Below are 6,642 nucleotides of genomic sequence, written 5' to 3' on the forward strand. Positions count from 1 at the left end.
ATCCGGGGAAGAGGCAGGTGTGTTCTAGACCTAGTCCTTGCACGGGATTACCGTGCATTTCTGAGTGTGTGCGGTGGCGCACCTGTATTAGCCTGCTCGCGCACGCACACACGGTACTGTGTGCTCTTGGAGGGAAAGGAAAGAAACAGGCTTATTTCACGTTACACAGTCTTCCTTTCACGTTTTCCTCTTCCGAGGGCAGTGATGCAAACCACAGTCAGCCCTGCCTGTTGCCCCCTCGGTCCTCTGCCACCGCAGCGACCTGAAGCTCTTCGAGCGCTGCTGCACCAAGCTGATGCTTCCCTCCTCACCCGAGGAGGGAGCCAGGTTGCATCAAAGCTGGTGACGCGTGAGGGTAGGGGCGGGGTCAGCCGCCGGCAGGCACCGCCCACCCCATCATGTCCTTGGTGAAAGTCATGGCTGGGCTCAGACTTCCCAGGACCTGGCCTACCTCCTTTCTTAAGGCTGGTCCCTTTCTCAGTCTCCCGGTTGGCACCCATGCGTGACTCCATCTGTAGATGTTTGCCAAATGTATCAACTCCTCCATTTTGGGGGGCTGAAAATATAGTGTAATTTTCTAGCAGTGTTTCTATGCCAGTTTCCCTAATTTTGTAAAAAAATAGTTTGGTCCTAGGGTCAAATTTATTTTATGCAATATGTTGTCTGCCTGAAATGAATCTTCACTGAAGTCCATCAATCAACAGTTTAACAGTGGGTTTTTTTCACTGCATCTAATCTGTTTGCTGAGCAGTAGCTCATATCAGAAGACAGGCTGAGCTATGGGAGTGAGGGAGGCTATATTAAAACAGCATCTTAAGGCCAAGAGCTCATGCTAATAATTCTGTTTTCGTTGCCTGCCCCCAAACGCCGTGTCACACTCAATATAAAAGACCTCCCTCAGCAGCACCCGTGGGTCACATCTTGATGATGTGGATGAAGTTGTCTTTAGCTTTTTCGTTCTCTGGCCTCCCTCAGTGCCTCTCCTTTTCTGTTGGAGACTGAAGACAGGGGCTGTGGGCAGCTGATGTGATGACCTCTTAAATAACTTGCTTCCCTTCACTGGCAATTGTTGGTATATTAACTCCTCTGAGCAAAGTTCTCACAAATGCAGACAACTTGCCCTGCTGTAAAAAAATGTCAAAGGAACAGGATGAGGGTTGGACGCTGTTGCACCCAGCACAGTGCATGGATCCCAGGGGTGCTGGGAGCACACAGGCCCACCCAGTGTGGCCTCAGAGCCTGGGTTCCAGTTCCAACCTCAGATTTAACCCACCTAGACAAAACCAAGGCTCAGATGAGAAATGTCCTGGGTATTATACATGGTCCTTGAGTAAATTTGGAAAATTGAGGAAAGGGAGCTTAAAATATGAGCTTCTGAAAGGTCAGGGCAAGCTCTCTGCAGCTCTGTTATTCTGAGGGCCAGTGCGAGGAACTTTGGCCCACCTTGTGACAAGCCTAACTTCTGCTCTCTGAAGTTCCTGGCACCCTAGTTTCAGGAGACTCTGCAACCAGGCTGAGGGCACCCTCCGCAGAACTCATGGAGCCTTGCTTCTCCAGGGACCAAATACCCAGTCACCCCACCTGCAGGTGCCTGTGGGGAGAACCCTAAGCAAGGTGGCTGCTCCTGTGGGCTGGCTCCTCATCCCTGTAGCCTGTTCTGCTGCTCTTATCCCTAGCCCCAAAGGTCCTTACTCCAGTGGTTTAATCCCTGGGTTGATACTGCTGGGCTTCCACTATGGTTAGATCCGAGAGATACAGGGAAGGCCTTGTGAGCCTGGGCCTCCCACCTCCCAGGGTAGCTAGCAAGAAGGAACCAGCTTGGTTTGTTGGCAGCTAGCCATGGGTGGACACACACTAGAGCAGGTTTGTCTTACTGGAGATCTGCATGTGCACATCCCCATGTGACAGGATTCCTGCGGCTCCTTCCCGGTTGCGTCTTCCGAGGGTCCTAGTCCTTGATTTGCATGCATAGCTGGGGTTTCTTTTAACACAGACACCAAGGTGGACGCAGCAAAATGTGCGTCACCACCAGCCACGGACACTGCTTGTCATTACTTGGGATTAACACTTCGCCGCTTCCCTCTGACTTTCCTACCCCCGTTTGCCTGCAAACCCCATTTTTACACCGTTATCGAAACCTAGAACCTGCAAAACCTTTCCCCAAAGCGGGAGGGCTGGTTCTTTGCATCCCTCTTGCCTGCACCAGGCGCAGCACCAAGCATGCTCTGTGCATAGCTGCAGTTCTGGAAATATAAAGATAAAAGATTGAAATTTTTTTTCTGTAATGAGAGACCCGCAACTCGAGTGCCCTTCCCCTCCCTGGGCTGTGGGGGCGAGGGCGGGGGTGTTGTCCACGTGCCAGGAGCGAAGTCCTAACAGTTTGATTTATGAGTCTGATAATAAAAATCCCATTAGGCTCCTCTCATTGAGAAAAAGGAGCAGGAGAAAAAAAGCTGTGTGTGTCACCAGGCAGCATTGACGCAAGCGGTTCTGACGGCAGCAGCTCTGGGCGGGCGGGGGGCGCAGGGGGACCTCGAGGGGCGCGCGACTGCCGGCTGCCTGCTAGCAGGGCCGCCTGGCCGCCCGCGCATCCCTGCATCCCCGAGGGCCCAGGCTACCACCTTGACATCCCTACATCCCTGCATCCCCTGTGTCACCCCCACGCCCCCGCTTGGCCCCCAGGCACTGCCCAGTCCTACCCCGCAGCTCTTCTGCAAAGCCCTGTGCCCCAGGAGACCCTGCAGTATCTCAAGGCCCCTCCTGGCTGACAGGTTGACCTGCTACCCCCTGGGGTGGGAGAACAAAGAGGGCAGGGCTGGGTGCTCCAGGTCCTAGTCTGGGGCGGGTTAGGGGCTAGGAGATATTACTTCCGAGGAGCCCCTCTACCGCAGGGCTAAACAGGGAGGTCATGCAGATGCAAGCTGCACCCCCTCCCCAATATACCCCCAGCGCCTTCTCCAGGAAGTGCCTGTTGTTCACCACCAGAGTCATTTTTCTATTTGAGAAGGAGTCCAGACTGGAAAAAAAGATTTGTGCACTATGCTGGACCAGTGCATGTCCAGTGTCGGGCCCCGCCTGGGGCCTGAGCGCCAGCACGGAGGCTCCAGGCAGGGCGGGGACCTGAGCCTGCAGCAACCCCCGGTCTGGGGTGGCACAGATCCGCTCCCCGGGTCACCAGTGATTGCTTTTCTGGGTATTGGAACAAAGCAAGCACAGGCTTGCTTGTACAGAAGCTCGTGGCGTCTCCAGGCAAGCCGGGTTCCGCAGTATTCACAACCTGCGCTAGGGAAGTAGCACAGCCTGCATTACGCTGGCTAGCCTTTTCTTACCCCCCTCCCCACTCTCCACACCCACCTGCAGAGGCCAGCGCATCTTTCCTAAGGTCCCAGTGGCTTGGAACTTCCCAGGCTACCACATCTAATAGAATGTTAGCTGGGAGGGTGAGCCTTTGGAAAACCATCTGAGAACTTTCTCTCAGCTTCAGTGACTTATGTAGTCCTGACACTAAAAGCTGGAGGCTCCGAGTCTCATAAACCAATATTCACAGTAGCAGAATTTACAACAGCCAAGAGGTAGAAACAGCAGAGATACCCACCAGTCGATGACTGGGTGAGTCCATTGGGGTCTGTCTGAACCATGGAGTGCTACCACCAGGGTGGACCCGGAGGACAAGCTGCTGAGTGAAATAAGCCAGTTGAAAAGGACACATTCTATGTGATTCCACTTCTGTGAGGCATTTAAGTGTCAGTGGACTGGTGGTGCAAGAGGCTGTGGACTGGGGAGGAGGGTTCTTTGTGTGATAGGCACTGTTTCTATTTGGGGCTATGGAATCATTTTGGAAGTTAACAATGAGAGTTCTACAATATTATGAAGTAAGTCAACACTATTGAATTGTACCCTAGAAGATGATGAAAACGGTACCATTCCTGATACACACACATGTGCACGCACATACAGACATGTGTATGTACCTACCCCAACACTCTGAGTATATAAACAGGGCCTGGTTTCAGAAATGTCACTTCTCTCTGACCTCCAAAGTCAGTTCTGGGAGCAGTATCCTGGAAGTCATGCCAGCCGTTAATCTATATCCTGCAGCTCCACAGAGGCAAGGTGATGACGGGCCACAAGTCACCAGGGTGCTCTTACCCTCTCACGCTTGCAGAAGGATCACCATGTTCATTGAGCACGTTTAGATGTTGGCACACTGGCAGAGCAGTCATCATGTCCTCACAAATATGTTTGAACTTGAGCTAAGTTCCCATGTCCTCTGGGTGATTCTTGATGGTCCCTCACTCTGAGCACCCTGTGACTCCGTCTCCAGCACCAGCACAGGTACATTTATATAGTGGACTTGGTGGGAGAAAAAGAATTTCAACATTTGTGGCTACTGCTAACCTAAATATGTTCATTTCCCACTGCTGCTTATCACAAATTTTCTGGCTTAAGAAAAATTAATGGTGTAGTTCCCCAAAGCTAAACTAGAACTGGTTCTTCTTTGGCTACAGGTAAGGTGTCTGCCAGCGGATTCCTTCGGTGGAGCTCTGGGGAGAGTTTGTCCCTGGCCTTTTCCAGCTTCTAGAAGCATCTGCTTGCCTTGGCTCATGGCCCCCTGTAGCAACTTCAGAGCCACAGCCGGATGATCTAAACATTCCTGTGATGAACTGGCCCACTGCAATAGTGTAGGCTGCTGTCTCTGTCTCAGACCCGTACCTCTGATCTCACCTGTAGAATACCCTTTGCCATGTCAGGTGTCATAGTCTGAGGGGCCACTTTTTCCAACCTCACCAGAGAACTGCTAGAGCTTATGGTCTCATCTTGGGGAATACTGTTCTCAGAGACACAGAGCTCTACAGGCTGCCTTGCTCACAGTTTATGAATATTCAAAAGACACCTTCGCGGAGGCTTTTCTGCAGACCTTATATCTGCTTTCGTGTTGTCTCCTACAGCAGTGTCCTGGGATGGTCACTGTTATCACAGCCCCTGAGTGGCCTACTTGGTTGGTTGTTCCTCCTGTGGTTATAACCACATCTGGGGAGTGAGGAGAGAGCCTTGATCTGTGTCTGAGGCCCCAGTGGGCAGCCAGTGGTCCCTGTGTGCAGCCTGCATCTGGATAGAGGCAGGATTACAGAGCTGGGCTTATTGCTTGGCTGATGCCTTCTCAAAAACAATTTTTTTTTGTTGGTGCTGGGGACAGAACCCAGAGTCTCATGTGCCTGGCAAGCCTTCTACCATGTGCTACAATCTGCTTCAAACGCTTAATAGTATTTGAACCAGGACCCTTTTCATTTTTCATTTTGCTACAAAATTCTATAGTTGGTCCTGGGTGCCTGGGATACCCAACCTGTGCCAGATGCAGGAGCACTGTGGGAGGGTAAGGTCCCTGCTCTGCTCAGTGTGTGACAGAGGCTCTGCTGCTGTAACAAGTGGCCCCACAGCACAGAGGCACACAGATGTCTCACCAAGAACTGCCAGTTCTGGGTTCTGCAGCTGAACTTTGCAGGACTGTGCCAGATGCAGGCTTCCCAGGCTGCAGGCACAAACCAGAGGATATGGCCAGCACCAGGCATGCAAACTTCTGCAAGAGGTGGGGGGAACTTCCCAGGTGGCTGCATCTTACTCTGAGGGGGTCTGGAAGCACAAGGCCCCTGTCCTGTCAAGTTCTGATTCAATCTGTGGCCCACATGCATCCCAGTATAGCTGTGAATGTTGCCCAACACATAGGAGTGGGCTGTTGACTGTAAAGAACCTGACCATGCGGGGTTTTGGAAGAATGTGGAAGACTTTAGATGTTTGGGCTATAAAAGCGGTTGTTTGCTGTAAGCAGAGCTTAACAGGCCATTCTAGTAGGTGCCTGGAAGAAAGTAGTTCTGAGAACAATGAAGTTTCAGAGGGAAATAAGGACTTCAGCAGCACTTGGGATACTTTGGCAAAGAGTCTGGCTGGCGTCTGCCCTCGACCTAAAAGCTTGCCTGAGGCTAAGTTGAAAAGCCAAGGACTAATTTCTCTGGCAGAAGAAATTTTAAGACAGCCTAATATAGAAATGGTGATGTGGTTATTAATGGTGAATATTATACAGATTTACAGTGAAAGAGAGCAAATGGGGCAGAAAGAAATACAGAGTGTACAGGATGGATCGAAAAAGAGCCTTAGGAAGACTAATGTTGGAGCCCTGCCATGTGATGGAGAGGATCCCATTGATAAGGAGATTAAAGTGATTAAGGAGATTAAAGTGATTAAGGAGGGGCCTAGAGATTCAAACTTAAACATGGAGCTACTGGATTTGGTGTTTGCCCTGCTGGTTTTTGGTCTTGTTTTGGTCCGGTATTTCCTCACTATGCTCCATTCCTCCCTTTTGGAATGGTAATGTGTATTTAGTTCCACTGTATGTTGGGAGTATGTAATTTGTCTTTTGATTTTATAGAGGCTTTATCTTAAGATATTTACCTGAGTCTCAGAATAGACTTTGGACTGTTGACTTTTGAATAGTAGTGAGACTGATAATGACTATGGGGACTTTTAAACTTGGGCTAAATGCATTTTGCATTTCATATGGTCATGAGCCTATGGGGGCCAGGGGGTGGAATGTGGTGGTTTGAATGAAAACGTCCCCCATAGGCTCCAAGTATTTGAACATTTTGT

This window comes from Nannospalax galili, unplaced genomic scaffold, assembly GCF_000622305.1.
Source record: "Nannospalax galili isolate Female #2095 unplaced genomic scaffold, S.galili_v1.0 scaffold1157, whole genome shotgun sequence".
NCBI classification, from domain to species: domain Eukaryota; kingdom Metazoa; phylum Chordata; class Mammalia; order Rodentia; family Spalacidae; genus Nannospalax; species Nannospalax galili.